Below are 15,985 nucleotides of genomic sequence, written 5' to 3' on the forward strand. Positions count from 1 at the left end.
CTACGTTAAATTTCGTGTCCGAGTTTTGTATAATAAGTTTATTTGTAACATGCGAACACATGAATTTGCTTGTTATCGAGGTTACTTGTTACCACATCACTGGCGAGTACTCAAATACTCGCTCACATGTATATATTTTTTTAAGTTTTAGCTTAACAATAATTTAATTTTAAACAAATGACTTGAAGAATATTTAACAATTACACTGCCATTAATTATCAGGAAAAACAAAAAGTAGAAAGTGCTAATATAATTTGCATATTTGCAAGAAAAATGATTATTAAAATCAAAGCAGTCCTTCAAAAGGTGGTGCTAATTTATACGCAAACTTTCATGAACTTTTGAAAAAAAAAAAAAAAAAAAACTTCATGAAAGGATCGTAAGATTTATTTTCTGGCGCCGTTTCAGTGCTAACTACAAACGTTCTTTGTTGAAATCAAAATGTAACAATTATTTCTTTTAACGAGGTTCTCGTACATTCTCTAGGCGTCGGCATGGCTCCCACGAATAAAAACGTCACAAATTATTAAGACTTCACTCTGTAAAGATGTAGTTACATTTTTAAAATGAGTGTAATGTAAATAACTGTAAGAGTCACAATGTCCTACCTAAATACGCTGTAGCGATTTGTAATTCGACAATGACCGAATGGAGGGCTATGTTTAGAAGTACAGTGTAGGGTTGCGTTCGGTCGGAATGGTTTCTGCAGTGAACGAGTGAAGACGTCTCCGCTGTAGCCTGCAGAGGAATGAGGCGCGAGGCTCTCTCGCCTCACAGCTTCCCAGCCGCTGCAGAGTCACGGTCAGGTGTGTGCTACACCGGCTGGAACTGAGTGGACTGGCTGGCAGGCGCAGTGCCGTAGCCTGTTATTTTCTAGACGAGGTGGTGCAGTGTATAAACATTATCAGTATTTTTTTAATGAGTAATTAATCTTTATAATTGAATTTTGAAATAATATTATCACTCTAAAAACTCAGGTTAGAACCCCAACGTTTGAGCAAAGAAATTTAATTAATGATTTAGATTTGGGATAGAAAATTGAATTTGTTTTTTATTATTTTTGTTTATGTTTGATTATTGTTTCTAATACTTTTTCTTAAGACAATTGTTTCATTGTTACGTTAAAATAAGTAGTTTAAATGTGTGTTACTAGATACACGTCAAGTTTTGGTGCAAACTGCCATCAAATTTAGACTACTTACTTGTAAACACAATTCCTGCCGCTCCTGAAGCTCGAGGCATGTCTGGCTGCGTGGGGGAGGAAATACATTTATTGTGGCCTATTGAGGATTACAATACTACTTCCGAAATAATATCTATGTAACCTAATGTGGGTAGCTGTAATTATCTTATTCTGTCTTACCTTGATTTTCTTTTGTTTTAAAATCGTGGAGGGGAGGGAGTGAGACCCCATGCATCTTCCCTCCCCCCTCCCTTGTCTACGAGCCCTCGCCTCGGGTGAAGGTTGTTTGAGATGGAACCGGCGGTGTCGGACCTGGGTTTGCAAACACGGAGGACGTTGCCGTGTGCCCAGGGCCGGCGCGTCCATATGGCGAACTAGGCAACCGCCTAGGGCGCCAAGTAGCTGGGGGCGGCGCAGCACGACACACAAAAGCTCATATAGGTAATATGTTTAACGATTACTGAAACTAGATGAAAATGGAATTTTTGCTAACAGTTTGGAATGTTTATATTGATATGAGTAATTATTTAAAGTCCACGGTGACCTGTTTATGATTTGTAATTGTAATAAGTAAAAAAGTAAAAAAAAAAACAAAAAAAAAACAAGCCTGCTTACATTTGATTGTTGACAAAATCTTAGGCTTACGTGATGTATTTTGAGGCAAGGAAATTTGTTTTTGGCCCGAGGGGGGAGGGGGGGTGCGGCATTAAGGTTTTTCGCCTAGGGCGCCAATTGACCTTGCACCGGCCCTGTGTGTGCCGGTGTGTGTCCCCACAGACTCCTCCGGCACCTCGCCGCCCGGGCTGGGTGCGCCGACTCGCCGTGAGGTCAGCGACGCGGCCCGCGGAGCGTGCGTGCGCCCGTCAGGCGTCGCGGCGCGCGCGACCCAGTTGGCCGGCCACCAAGCAGGCGCCCCGCTAGGCCGCGCGCGCCGTCTCGCCGGACGTCCGGGCGAGCCTCGCGCGGCCTCGGCACTCGTGGTCCACGCTCTTAGTCCGCACCCGCTCTTAGTCCGCACCCACTCATAGTCCACACTCATAGTCCACACTCGTGGTCCACGCCCATAGTGCACGCTCTTAGTCCACACCCATAGTCCGCACTCATAGTCCGCACTCATACTCCATACCCATAGCCCGCACTCTTAGTCCTTACTTATAGTCCACCCATAGTCCATACTCATAGTCCACACTCTTAGTCCGCACTCATAGCCCGCACTCTTAGTCCAGCAGAGAAAGTCCACGCTTGTGAAGCAACCAGGTGTGACCCCACTGGGAGCGGAGCACGGACTGGTCTTGGCGATTACTCATAGTCCACCCATAGACCACACTCATAGTCCATACTCATAGCCCGCACTCATAGTCCACACTCATAGTTCATAGTCCACACTCAAGTTCCACACACATCTAGTTCTTACTCATAGTCCTCACACATGTTCCACATTCATAGTTCACACAAATAGTTAACACTCATAGTCCACACCATTATTTCTTACTCATAGTCCACACTCATATTCCTGGAATACAGGATCACATTTAATTAATAATGTTTTGGTAGAAGTGCTAAAAAAAATATCATGTTCAATTGTAATATGAAATGAAGAATTAGATAGTACTATGCCTGTACATTTCTTCCACCTCCATCCAATCTAATAAATAAACAGGCTATAAGACATAATTCTAGTGACGCGCGCACATGTCAATTTACCAAAACATCACAACTGCTTTGTCATAGAAATCCTGCTGTGTTCATCTGTTTTAGTCGTTGTGATGTCCAGATTATTTGTTTAGTTTCAACGCTGGGTTCGTCTATGCATCACTGTGTTGTTTAAGGTTGTGGTTTATCTGTTCTTGTTCTTGTCCTGTTCTGTTCTTGTTCACCCGCCGTGGGCCCTGGGAGACGTGGCGGACGTTGCCGGCAGCAAGTGGGCAGTTTTCTTGTGGTTTTATTCACCCGTTACTCCGCCATAATCACACAGGGTCACAACAGAAGCATTGTGCGACCTATGAAGAACGTTTTTACTAGTGATGGGTATAATACCCAATGTTCTCAAATACAAATCTCGAATTCGAATATCCCAGAGAGTTCTTGTTGCAGTTGTCTCGTCAGCCCACTGTGTCTCTCTGTAAATTTTCTGATTAAATTCCTTTCACGGAATTAAATGAGATGTCTATGCAAGTAACAAATTAACTGATATTGACTTGTTCGCCAAATGTTTGTGTACACATATTTGTTGACATTTTGAGGTTTATATACGACGAAAAATATACAACAGTAATGGCGTGTACCCATAAATTCATTTCAAACAATTTTATAACATTGCAGGAATCATTCAAAGAACTCTGTGGCAGACATTCCAGACTACTATATAAGATTTAAACATAATAAAAACTAAGACCAGTAGAAGACCAGCAGCATTAGTTGTAAAATTTACTGAAATAAAAAATATAGACACAACTTGAAGAATATAATTAGCTAATGTAGACATTAACAGTGATAAACATTTTGTATTCATAATTTTTTCTCATTATGTGCTCTTTGAAATTTTGAGTAATATATTAAAAAGTCATTATCCATACTTAGTAAAAATAGTAAGCTCACTATAATATATTTTTATTTATTACATTTTAAAATCGTATAATGCACATACGCTAAACTTTACTTAAATGAAAAATAATACTATAAATTTCGTGCCGTGTCGCCTGCCCGTCTGTCGATTGAATAGAGCTGTGTGGCGCAGTGGCAAGACGATGGAGCCAGCAGCCCGCCTGTCCGTGCTGGTCCTCGGATCACTCCCACTCCAGACCCAGAGCAGAATGGTCCTGTGGTTGTGTGTTGTCCTCTCACATGGGTAGCAGTGGCAAGACGATGGAGCCAGCAGCCCGCCTGTCCGTGCTGGTCCTCGGATCACTCCCACTCCAGACCCAGAGCAGAATGCTCAAGTGGTTGTGTGTTGTCCTCTCACATGGGTCGCAGTGGCAAGACGATGGAGCCAGCAGCCCGCCTGTCCGTGCTGGTCCTCGGATCACTCCCACTCCAGACCCAGAGCAGAATGGTCCTGTGGTTGTGTGTTGTCCTCTCACATGGGTCGCAGTGGCAAGACGATGGAGACAGAAGCCCGCCTGGCCGTGCTGGTCCTCGGATCACTCCCACTCCAGACCCAGAGCAGAATGGTCCTGTGGTTGTGTGTTGTCCTCTCACATGGGTCGCAGTGGAAAGACGATGGAGCCAGCAGCCCGCCTGTCCGTGCTGGTCCTCGGATCATTCCCACTCCAGACCCAGAGCAGAATGGTCCTGTGGTTGTGTGTTGTCCTCTCACATGGGTAGCAGTGGCAAGACGATGGAGCCAGCAGCCCGCCTGTCCGTGCTGGTCCTCGGATCACTCCCACTCCAGACCCAGAGCAGAATGGTCCTGTGGTTGTGTGTTGTCCTCTCACATGGGTCGCAGTGGCAAGACGATGGAGACAGAAGCCCGCCTGGCCGTGCTGGTCCTCGGATCACTCCCACTCCAGACCCAGAGCAGAATGGTCCTGTGGTTGTGTGTTGTCCTCTCACATGGGTCGCAGTGGAAAGACGATGGAGCCAGCAGCCCGCCTGTCCGTGCTGGTCCTCGGATCATTCCCACTCCAGACCCAGAGCAGAATGGTCCTGTGGTTGTGTGTTGTCCTCTCACATGGGTAGCAGTGGCAAGACGATGGAGCCAGCAGCCCGCCTGTCCGTGCTGGTCCTCGGATCACTCCCACTCCAGACCCAGAGCAGAATGGTCCTGTGGTTGTGTGTTGTCCTCTCACATGGGTCGCAGTGGCAAGACGATGGAGCCAGCAGCCCGCCTGTCCGTGCTGGTCCTCGGATAATTCCCACTCCAGGCCCAGATCAGAATGGTCCTGTGGTTGTGTGTTGTCCTCTCACATGGGTCGCAGTGGCAAGACGATGGAGACAGAAGCCCGCCTGGCCGTGCTGGTCCTCGGATCACTCCCACTCCAGACCCAGAGCAGAATGGTCCTGTGGTTGTGTGTTGTCCTCTCACATGGGTTGCAGTGGCAAGACGATGGAGCCAGCAGCCCGCCTGTCCGTGCTGGTCCTCGGATCACTCCCACTCCAGACCCAGAGCAGAATGGTCCTGTGGTTGTGTGTTGTCCTCTCACATGGGGCGCAGTGGCAAGACGATGGAGCCAGCAGCCCGCCTGTCCGTGCTGATCCTCGGATCACTCCCACTCCAGACCCAGAGCAGAATGGTCCTGTGGTTGTGTGTTGTCCTCTCACATGGGGCGCAGTGGCAAGACGATGGAGCCAGCAGCCCGCCTGGCCGTGCTGGTCCTCGGATCACTCCCACTCCAGACCCAGAGCAGAATGGCCATGTGGTTGTGTGTTGTCCTCTCACATGGGTCGCAGTGGCAAGACGATGGAGCCAGCAGCCCGCCTGGCCGTGCTGGTCCTCGGATCACTCCCACTCCAGACCCAGAGCAGAATGGCCATGTGGTTGTGTGTTGTCCTCTCACATGGGTCGCAGTGGCAAGACGATGGAGCCAGCAGCCCGCCTGTCCGTGCTGGTCCTCGGATCACTCCCACTCCAGACCCAGAGCAGAATGGTCCTGTGGTTGTGTGTTGTCCTCTCACATGGGTCGCAGTGGCAAGACGATGGAGACAGAAGCCCGCCTGGCCGTGCTGGTCCTCGGATCACTCCCACTCCAGACCCAGAGCAGAATGGCCATGTGGTTGTGTGTTGTCCTCTCACATGGGTCGCTGTGGCAAGACGATGGAGCCAGCAGCCTGCCTGTCCGTGCTGGTCCTCGGATCACTCCCACTCCAGACCCAGAGCAGAATGGTCCTGTGGTTGTGTGTTGTCCTCTCACATGGGTCGCAGTGGCAAGACGATGGAACCAGCAGCCCGCCTGGCCGTGCTGGTCCCCGGATCATTCCCACTCCAGGCCCAGAGCAGAATGGTCCTGTTGTTGTGTGTTGTCCTCTCACATGGGTCGCAGCGGCAAGACGAAGGAGCCAGCAGCCCGCCTGTCCGTGCTGGTCCTCGGATCATTCCCACTCCAGGCCCAGAGCAGAATGGTCCTGTTGTTGTGTGTAGTCCTCTCACATGGGTCGCAGTGGCAAGACGATGGAGCCAGCAGCCCGCCTGTCCGTGCTGGTCCCCGGATCACTCCCACTCCAGGCCCAGAGCAGAATGGTCCTGTGGTTGTGTGTTGTCCTCTCACATTGGTAGCAGTGGCAAGACGATGGAGCCAGCAGCCCGCCTGTCCGTGCTGGTCCCCGGATCATTCCCACTCCAGGCCCAGATCAGAATGGTCCTGTGGTTGTGTGTTGTCCTCTCACATGGGTCGCAGTGGCAAGACAATGGAGCCAGCAGTTCGCCTGTCCGTGCTGGTCCCCGGATCATTCCCCCTTCAAGCCCAGAGCAGAATAGTCCTGTGGTTGTGTGTTGTCCTCTCACATGGGTCGCAGTGGCAAGACGATGGAGCCAGCAGCCCGCCTGTCCGCGCTGGTCCCCGGATCACTCCCACTCCAGGCCCAGAGCAAATTGGTCCTGTTGTTGTGTGTTGTCCTCTCACATGGGGCGCAGTGGCAAGACGATGGAGCCAGCAGCCCGCCTGGCCGTGCTGGTCCCCGGAAAACTCCCACTCCAGGCCCAGAGCAAAATGGTTCTGTTGTTGTGTGTTGTCCTCTCACATGGGTCGCAGTGGCAAGACGATGGAGCCAGCAGCCCGCCTGTCCGTGCTGGTCCCCGGATCACTCCCACTCCAGGCCCAGAGCAGAATGGTCCTGTGGTTGTGTGTTGTCCTCTCACATGGGTAGCAGTGGCAAGACGATGGAGCCAGCAGCCCGCCTGGCCGTGCTGGTCCCCGGATCACTCCCACTCCAGGCCCAGAGCAGAATGGTCCTGTGGTTGTGTGTTGTCCTCTCACATGGGTCGCAGTGGCAAGACGATGGAGCCAGCAGCCCGCCTGTCCATGCTGGTCCTCGGATCACTCCCACTCCAGACCCAGAGCTGAATGCTCCTGTGGTAGTGTGTTGTCCTCTCACATGGGTAGCAGTGGCAAGACGATGGATCCAGCAGCCCGCCTGTCCGTGCTGGTGCCCGGATCACTCCCACTCCAGACCCAGAACAGAATGGTCCTGTGGTTGTGTGTTGTCCTCTCACATGGGTCGCAGTGGCAAGACGATGGAGCCAGCAGCCCGCCTGCCCGTGCTGGTCCCCGGATCACTCCCACTCCAGACCCAGAGCAAAATGGTCCTGTGGTTGTGTGTTGTCCTCTCACATGGGTCGCAGTGGCAAGACGATGGAGCCAGCAGCCCGCCTGTCCGTGCTGGTCCTCGGATCACTCCCACTCCAGACCCAGAGCTGAATGGTCCTGTGGTTGTGTGTTGTCCTCTCACATGGGTCGCAGTGGCAAGACGATGGAGCCAGCAGCCCGCCTGCCCGTGCTGGTCCCCGGATCTCTCCTACTCTAGGCCCAGAGCAGAATGGTCCTGTGGTTGTGTGTTGTCCTCTCACATAGGTAGCAGTGGCAAGACGATGGAGCCAGCAGCCCGCCTGGCCGTGCTGGTCCCCGGATCACTCCCACTCCAGACCCAGAGCAGAATGGTCCTGTTGTTGTGTGTTGTCCTCTCACATGGGGCGCAGTGGCAAGACGATGGAGCCAGCTGCACGCTTGTCCGTGCTGGTCCCCGGATCATTCCCACTCCAGGCCCAGAGCAGAATGGTCCTGTGGTTGCGTGCTGTCCTCTCACATGTGGCGCAGCGGCAAGACGATGGAGCCAGCAGCCCGCCTGGACGTGCTAGTCCCCGGATCACATCACTCCAGGCCCAGCGCAGAATGGTCCTGTGGTTGTGTGTTGTCCTCTCACATGGGTAGCAGTGGCAAGAAGATGGAGCCAGCAGCCCGCCTGTCCGTGCTGGTCCCCGGATCATTCCCACTCCAGGCCTAGAGCAGAATGGTCCTGTGGTTGTGTGTTGTCCTCTCACATGGGTCGCAGTGGCAAGACGATGGAGCCAGCAGCCCTCCTGTCCGTGCTGGTCCCCGGATCATTCCCACTCCAGGCCCATAGCAGAATGGTCCTGTGGTTGTGTGTTGTCCTCTCACATGGGTAGCAGTGGCAAGAAGATGGAGCCAGTATCCCGCCTGGCCGTGCTGGTCCCCGGATCACTCCCACTCCAGACCCAGAGCAGAATGGTCCTGTTGTTGTGTGTTGTCCTCTCACATGGGGCGCAGTGGCAAGACGATGGAGCCAGCTGCACGCTTGTCCGTGCTGGTCCCCGGATCATTCCCACTTAAGGCCCAGAGCAGAATGGTCCTGTGGTTGCGTGCTGTCCTCTCACATGTGGCGCAGCGGCAAGACGATGGAGCCAGCAGCCCGCCTGGACGTGCTAGTCCCCGGATCACATCACTCCAGGCCCAGAGCAGAATGGTCCTGTGGTTGTGTGTTGTCCTCTCACATGGGTAGCAGTGGCAAGAAGATGGAGCCAGCAGCCCGCCTGTCCGTGCTGGTCCCCGGATCATTCCCACTCCAGGCCTAGAGCAGAATGGTCCTGTGGTTGTGTGTTGTCCTCTCACATGTGGCGCAGCGGCAAGACGATGGAGCCAGCAGCCCGCCTGGCCGTGCTGGTCCCCGGATCATTCCCACTCCAGGCTCAGAGCAGAATGGTCCTGTGGTTGTGTGTTGTCCTCTCACATGTTCCCAAATTTCTAGCACAAAACTTACTAATTTTCATGAAGGCAGCCGTATCGAAAATTACGAATTAAGGAGTGGGGAATATGATTACTAGATGGCGGAAATTTTAGAAAACGAAATGGTGGGTTTCAAAATGGCGGAATGACAAATGGCAGAAAGTTCTAGAAAACAAAATGGATGAATCCAAGATAGCCATGCTGGCAAAGGTTAAGGTCAAAGTTCAAGGTAATCCAAGATGGCTTTCGTGAGTCACAATCCAAGATGGCGGTTGGCTCCCAGCTTCACAGCGTGTAGCCTGGGCCAGAATATACTTTTCTATACTACTTACATAGATGTCTGCATATATTATTCATGTTAATTAAGTTTTTACGGCAAAAACTAATATTGAAAAATTGTTTAATATATCACTGTAAATTCCAAGCAGAAACTTTACAGGCCAATTAAACGAAGTAATACTTTCATTTGCCTAAGGTCACGACTATGCAATCTGGCAGGAGACTAAAGATGTGGTAGGGAATGATTAACATAACACATTCTAATCGCTTGGTTGTAGTGTACTATGCTATGTTTATATAGGAAATGAAAAGTAGACTTCCTAAATAAAGTACAGCATTATCTTAGATATCAGAATATTATTAACTCCATGAAATTTCAAAGAAATTACTAAGTGGGTACTAAATGTTAGATTTAAAAGTATTAACATCATGTCGTTTCGAATGTTTTTTGTGTCTGCGAAAGGTAAATTATATCCCTATGATTTCCCTATTATTTTGGTACTGAGGTAATATGCAGAATAGTTCTGAAGTGTCTCACATACTAGTACTGCACGAAAATAAAGAAATTAGATATGAAATGTTTAAATGTTCATACCAGTTTAAGTGTTAAGTTACGAAGTTTTAATTGCTAGCCGTATAAATTATATTTTATACAGTAAAAATGTAGTTGTGAAAGAGTATTTCACAACTTCAACACTATTGAAATTGTAAGATGTTGTTTATCATGCATATTTTACAACACTGTAATACATAATTCTCTTTTGCACCTGTTTTCACACCACTGAAAATTGGTAAACGTAACTACATAATATTAACATAGTCAATCACTTCTAAATTTCCAACATGTAACACATAAAGTAATCCTGATTTTATTCTACCAATCAAAAGTTATTATGGTATATTTCTTAATTATTATATATTATTTTCTTTCTCTGTATATAAATAAAAGGTAAAAATATAAAAAAATCATGTCCACCCGTGCGCTAGTACCTATACTTATAATACGCAATCCAGACACGAAATTTTATGGGGAATTCTTTAAAATAATACCGAGCGTGATAAATGTATTGATAAATAAAATATTTTCTTTTCAAATACCAAAATTTCTGGATGCGAATCACACACATACTTTCTGAGCCCACCGCTAGAATTCTCTGCCTGAATCATATACGTTGCTTGCCGCCATCACGCGCAGATATCAACACAAAATAGACTAGAAGAAACGGCTTCGATAAAATTGAAAAAGACTTGAAAAAATGTAAACTCCGGCTTTGGACAAGATTTTCGACAAGGAATTAATTAAAATATTACCCAAATTGTTAAAATTCACTAAAAAGTTAATACTATAAAGTTTCCGCACACTTTATAAGTTATACTTCTATGGATATACTAAAAAATTAAGCTGAACTATTATAAAACACATGTTATAACACTAAGTGTAGGTTTGTATATTTGTTTTTGTCTAAACGACTGAAATCAGCCTGTAAATAATTCATACAAGCAAACCTTAACCTTACTGAACTGATTAAACATTATTATAAAAACTGTTATATTATTATGTATTTAAAAGAGTAAAAAAAAAAATTTCCAGTACGAGGTTTGAACCACGTCAAAAATTAACCCTTGAGCTTTACAAGCTCGCTCTCTTACGCTGTTATCCTGAGCCTATATTGATTTTGCAATAATAAAATATATTATAATGACTGTAATGACAGTTTTATTTTGTGTTTTAAAACTTGTAATCACACTTTTCTATTACTATTCAAGCTAACCAAAAATATTCCACGATAGTTCCACGTATATAAAGTTTTATTTTTCATACTAATTCGTTTGGGACCTGTTTTTGCTTTTATCAGTCATTTCGGAAAACTTGGTAGTGTTTTTACTGGCCAGTGAAACCTGAGAATATCGGAACCTACTCGCTGTTTTTTTATTGGGTTCAAATATTGCTGTATGCACCAGTGTGATTGATTGATATTATAAGATTCCCAAAGGCGGAATTCTTCAACTGTCTTAATATGTGTTGCATCCTACTATTCTATATTGATATTAAATTTGTTTGGAAAAATAAATCTGTACTTAACATGAAATTATGAAAAAAATGAAGAAAATTCATTTTACTTTATGTATGTATATATAAAGAAATTAAATATAACATTAAAGAATGTTGTCTGTTTGTTTCGGCATCGCTTATAAAGTACTGAATGGATTTCTAAGACATTTCGCTAACTTAAACACTACACTTTATGTCATTATGAAATTCCACCTCTAAAGGAATGAAAATATGGTAATATGTGTTACAGTAGTTAATTTTATTTCCGAAGCTAAGAAATAAAAATTTAAGATTTTTATTATAAATATTAAACATAACATACTACGTACTTCATTTTACCATTTTCTGAAATTCTATCCTTAAGGGGTGTGAACAGGGTAGTTTTCGTTTAATGAAGTGCGAGAGCAGAATATAAGAAACTATTCAGTTAAATTAGTCATAAATTGTATGTATTATGTTTGTTCAATTTTTCCCCCAATATTTGATTACGTAGGCGATCAGTTAGAGTTTATAATAAAATAAGTATAATTATGGATCTAATAAGTGGTATGAATTACAAACTACTATTCACTGTTCACTAATTTTTTTTCATTGCCCTATATTCTACCCCTAAGAGGGTGAAAATATGTAGAGCATGGTTTTAAAATGATAAAAAATGATATTTAATGCGCGGGGGAAAAGAGATATTTAATAGAAATAACAAAAAAAACTCATTTATTATATTCTTAAAATCAACCCTACCATTAAAATTAATTTTTACCCTTAGGAATTTAAAAGAGGTGAGTTCAGTGTATAAAGAGAATGATTTTAATGCATAAACGTCTAAATGAAAGTACACAATAGCTGAATTTCTACGATTTAGTCAAATATGTAATTCTGTTATAGCAAACTATTAAGGCAGTGTACCTGAGATGAATGTAAAATGCTTACGTATAAGGTGGAGTCACGAGGATAATAGTCATGCGAGAGGCACGTTTTGAAGAACAGTAGAGTTTTTTTGACCTAAAGTACTCGTAGCTGTTGTAATACATGTTTCGAAATAGAATATTTCTTGTAGACCGTTGGTAATATATTTCTAAAAAATGGGAAACAAAAAAAAACATTACATTAACTTTTAGTTTTTTTTTTTGGCCTTCGGGAGATATTTCACGCAAGGATATATAAAACATAGGTAACAATCTATGTAATAATTAAGTTAATGTACAGTGAATTTTTTCTAATAATATTGTTTATATTCAAAGTTAATACATATATTTATCCACCATAAATTATAATATTTCAGTGTTTTTATTTATAGTTTTTTCTGAATGAACTGTCAATGCAAAAACAAATAACTTTTAAAACCGCCTTTTGCTCTGATTTTTGTAGTGACTTCCAAATATATAAATTGGTGGAAATTATTTATTTTATACAGTACAGCTAATAAAAAAATTGATTCCTATTTTTAGTAAAAAGTATTAAAAATTTCTCAAGTAAAATTCAACAAAATAATCTATATGCACAAATAATTTTACCAATGTGAATTTCAGCAACCTATTTGGTAAGAACGATGTGGGAAAGAGATATAATAACATTTATTTAGGCCAGCTATGACCTTTCTTGTGGCCAGTGGCGAACCTCAGTTCCGCAGGTAGTGCCAGCCCCCACCCCCTGCACTCTTCCTCGTGTTGTCAGGCTCGGAGAAGCCAGGCACCCCGTAGGGTGGGGGAGCTTAGAGCACAGAAGGGGGGAACTTAGCAGCCCAGTAGAGGGGAGCTTAGCAGCCCAGCAGGGGGGAAGCTCAGCAGCTCAGCAGGGGGAGCTTAGCAGCCCAGTAGAGGGGAGTGTAGCAGCCCAGCAGGGAGGAGCTTAGCAGCCCAGCAGGGAGGAGCTTAGCAGCACAGCAGGGGGGAGCTTAGCAGCACAGCAGGGGGGAAGCTCAGCAGCTCAGTAGAGGGGAGCTTAGCCACCCAGCAGGGAGGAGCTTAGCAGCCCAGCAGGGAGGAGCTTAGCAGCACAGCAGGGGGGAGCTTAGCAGCACAGCAGGGGGGAAGCTCAGCAGCTCAGTAGAGGGGAGCTTAGCAGCCCAGCAGGGAGGAGCTTAGCAGCCCAGCAGGGAGGAGCTTAGCAGCACAGCAGGGGGGAGCTTAGCAGCACAGCAGGGGGGAAGCTCAGCAGCTCAGTAGAGGGGAGCGTAGCAGCCCAGCAGGGAGGAGCTTAGCAGCCCAGCAGGGAGGAGCTTAGCAGCACAGCAGGGGGGAGCTTAGCAGCACAGCAGGGGGGAAGCTCAGAAGCTCAGTAGAGGGGAGCTTAGCAGCCCAGCAGGGGGAGCTTAGCAGCACAGCAGGGAGGAGCTTAGCAGCACAGCAGGGAGGAGCTTAGCAGCCCAGCAGGGAGGAGCTTAGCAGCCCAGCAGGGAGGAGCTTAGCAGCACAGCAGGGGGGAGCTTAGCAGCACAGCAGGGGGGAAGCTCAGCAGCTCAGTAGAGGGGAGCTTAGCCACCCAGCAGGGAGGAGCTTAGCAGCCCAGCAGGGAGGAGCTTAGCAGCACAGCAGGGGGGAGCTTAGCAGCACAGCAGGGGGGAAGCTCAGCAGCTCAGTAGAGGGGAGCTTAGCAGCCCAGCAGGGAGGAGCTTAGCAGCCCAGCAGGGAGGAGCTTAGCAGCACAGCAGGGGGGAGCTTAGCAGCACAGCAGGGGGGAAGCTCAGCAGCTCAGTAGAGGGGAGCGTAGCAGCCCAGCAGGGAGGAGCTTAGCAGCCCAGCAGGGAGGAGCTTAGCAGCACAGCAGGGGGGAGCTTAGCAGCACAGCAGGGGGGAAGCTCAGAAGCTCAGTAGAGGGGAGCTTAGCAGCCCAGCAGGGGGAGCTTAGCAGCACAGCAGGGAGGAGCTTAGCAGCACAGCAGGGAGGAGCTTAGCAGCCCAGCAGGGGGAGCTTAGCAGCCCAGCAGGGAGGAGCTTAGCAGCACAGCAGGGAGGAGCTTAGCAGCACAGCAGGGGGGAGCTTAGCAGCACAGCAGGGAGGAGCTTAGCAGCCCAGCAGGGAGGAGCTTAGCAGCCCAGCAGGGGGAGCTTAGCAGCCCAGCAGGGGGAGATTAGCAGCCCAGCAGGGAGGAGCTTAGCAGCCCAGCAGGGGGAGCTTAGTAGCCCAGTAGAGGGAGCTTAGCAGCCCAGCAGGGAGAAGCTTAGCAGCACAGCAGGGAGGAGCTTAGCAGCACAGCAGGGGGGAGCTTAGCAGCACAGCAGGGAGGAGCTTAGCAGCCCAGCAGGGAGGAGCTTAGCAGCCCAGCAGGGAGGAGCTTAGCAGCACAGCAGGGGGAGCTTAGTAGCCCAGTAGAGGGAGCTTAGCAGCCCAGCAGGGAGGAGCTTAGCAGCACAGCAGGGAGGAGCTTAGCAGCACAGCAGGGGGGAGCTTAGCAGCACAGCAGGGAGGAGCTTAGCAGCCCAGCAGGGAGGAGCTTAGCAGCCCAGCAGGGGGAGCTTAGCAGCACAGCAGGGAGGAGCTTAGCAGCCCAGCAGGGAGGAGCTTAGCAGCCCAGCAGGGAGGAGCTTAGCAGCCCAGCAGGGAGGAGCTTAGCAGCCCAGCAGGGAGGAGCTTAGCAGCCCAGCAGGGGGAGCTTAGCAGCCCAGCAGGGAGGAGCTTAGCAGCCCAGCAGGGAGGAGCTTAGCAGCCCAGCAGGGAGGAGCTTAGCAGCACAGCAGGGGGAGCTTAGTAGCCCAGTAGAGGGAGCTTAGCAGCCCAGCAGGGAGGAGCTTAGCAGCACAGCAGGGAGGAGCTTAGCAGCACAGCAGGGGGGAGCTTAGCAGCACAGCAGGGAGGAGCTTAGCAGCCCAGCAGGGAGGAGCTTAGCAGCCCAGCAGGGAGGAGCTTAGCAGCCCAGCAGGGAGGAGCTTAGCAGCACAGCAGGGAGGAGCTTAGCAGCACAGCAGGGGGGAGCTTAGCAGCCCAGCAGGGAGGAGCTTAGCAGCCCAGCAGGGAGGAGCTTAGCAGCACAGCAGGGAGGAGCTTAGCAGCACAGCAGGGGGGAGCTTAGCAGCCCAGCAGAGGGAGCTTAGCAGCACAGCAGGGGGAGCTTAGTAGCCCAGTAGAGGGAGCTTAGCAGCCCAGCAGGGAGGAGCTTAGCAGCACAGCAGGGAGGAGCTTAGCAGCACAGCAGGGGGGAGCTTAGCAGCACAGCAGGGAGGAGCTTAGCAGCCCAGCAGGGAGGAGCTTAGCAGCCCAGCAGGGAGGAGCTTAGCAGCCCAGCAGGGAGGAGCTTAGCAGCACAGCAGGGAGGAGCTTAGCAGCACAGCAGGGGGGAGCTTAGCAGCCCAGCAGGGAGGAGCTTAGCAGCCCAGCAGGGAGGAGCTTAGCAGCACAGCAGGGAGGAGCTTAGCAGCACAGCAGGGGGGAGCTTAGCAGCACAGCAGGGAGGAGCTTAGCAGCACAGCAGGGAGGAGCTTAGCAGCCCAGCAGGGAGGAGCTTAGCAGCACAGCAGGGAGGAGCTTAGCAGCCCAGCAGGGAGAAGCTTAGCAGCACAGCAGGGAGGAGCTTAGCAGCACAGCAGGGGGGAGCTTAGCAGCACAGCAGGGAGGAGCTTAGCAGCCCAGCAGGGAGGAGCTTAGCAGCCCAGCAGGGAGGAGCTTAGCAGCACAGCAGGGGGAGCTTAGTAGCCCAGTAGAGGGAGCTTAGCAGCCCAGCAGGGAGGAGCTTAGCAGCACAGCAGGGAGGAGCTTAGCAGCACAGCAGGGGGGAGCTTAGCAGCACAGCAGGAAGGAGCTTAGCAGCCCAGCAGGGAGGAGCTTAGCAGCCCAGCAGGGGGAGCTTAGCAGCACAGC

The sequence above is a fragment of the Bacillus rossius genome, assembly GCF_032445375.1.
Source record: "Bacillus rossius redtenbacheri isolate Brsri chromosome 4 unlocalized genomic scaffold, Brsri_v3 Brsri_v3_scf4_2, whole genome shotgun sequence".
Lineage (NCBI taxonomy): Eukaryota > Metazoa > Arthropoda > Insecta > Phasmatodea > Bacillidae > Bacillus > Bacillus rossius.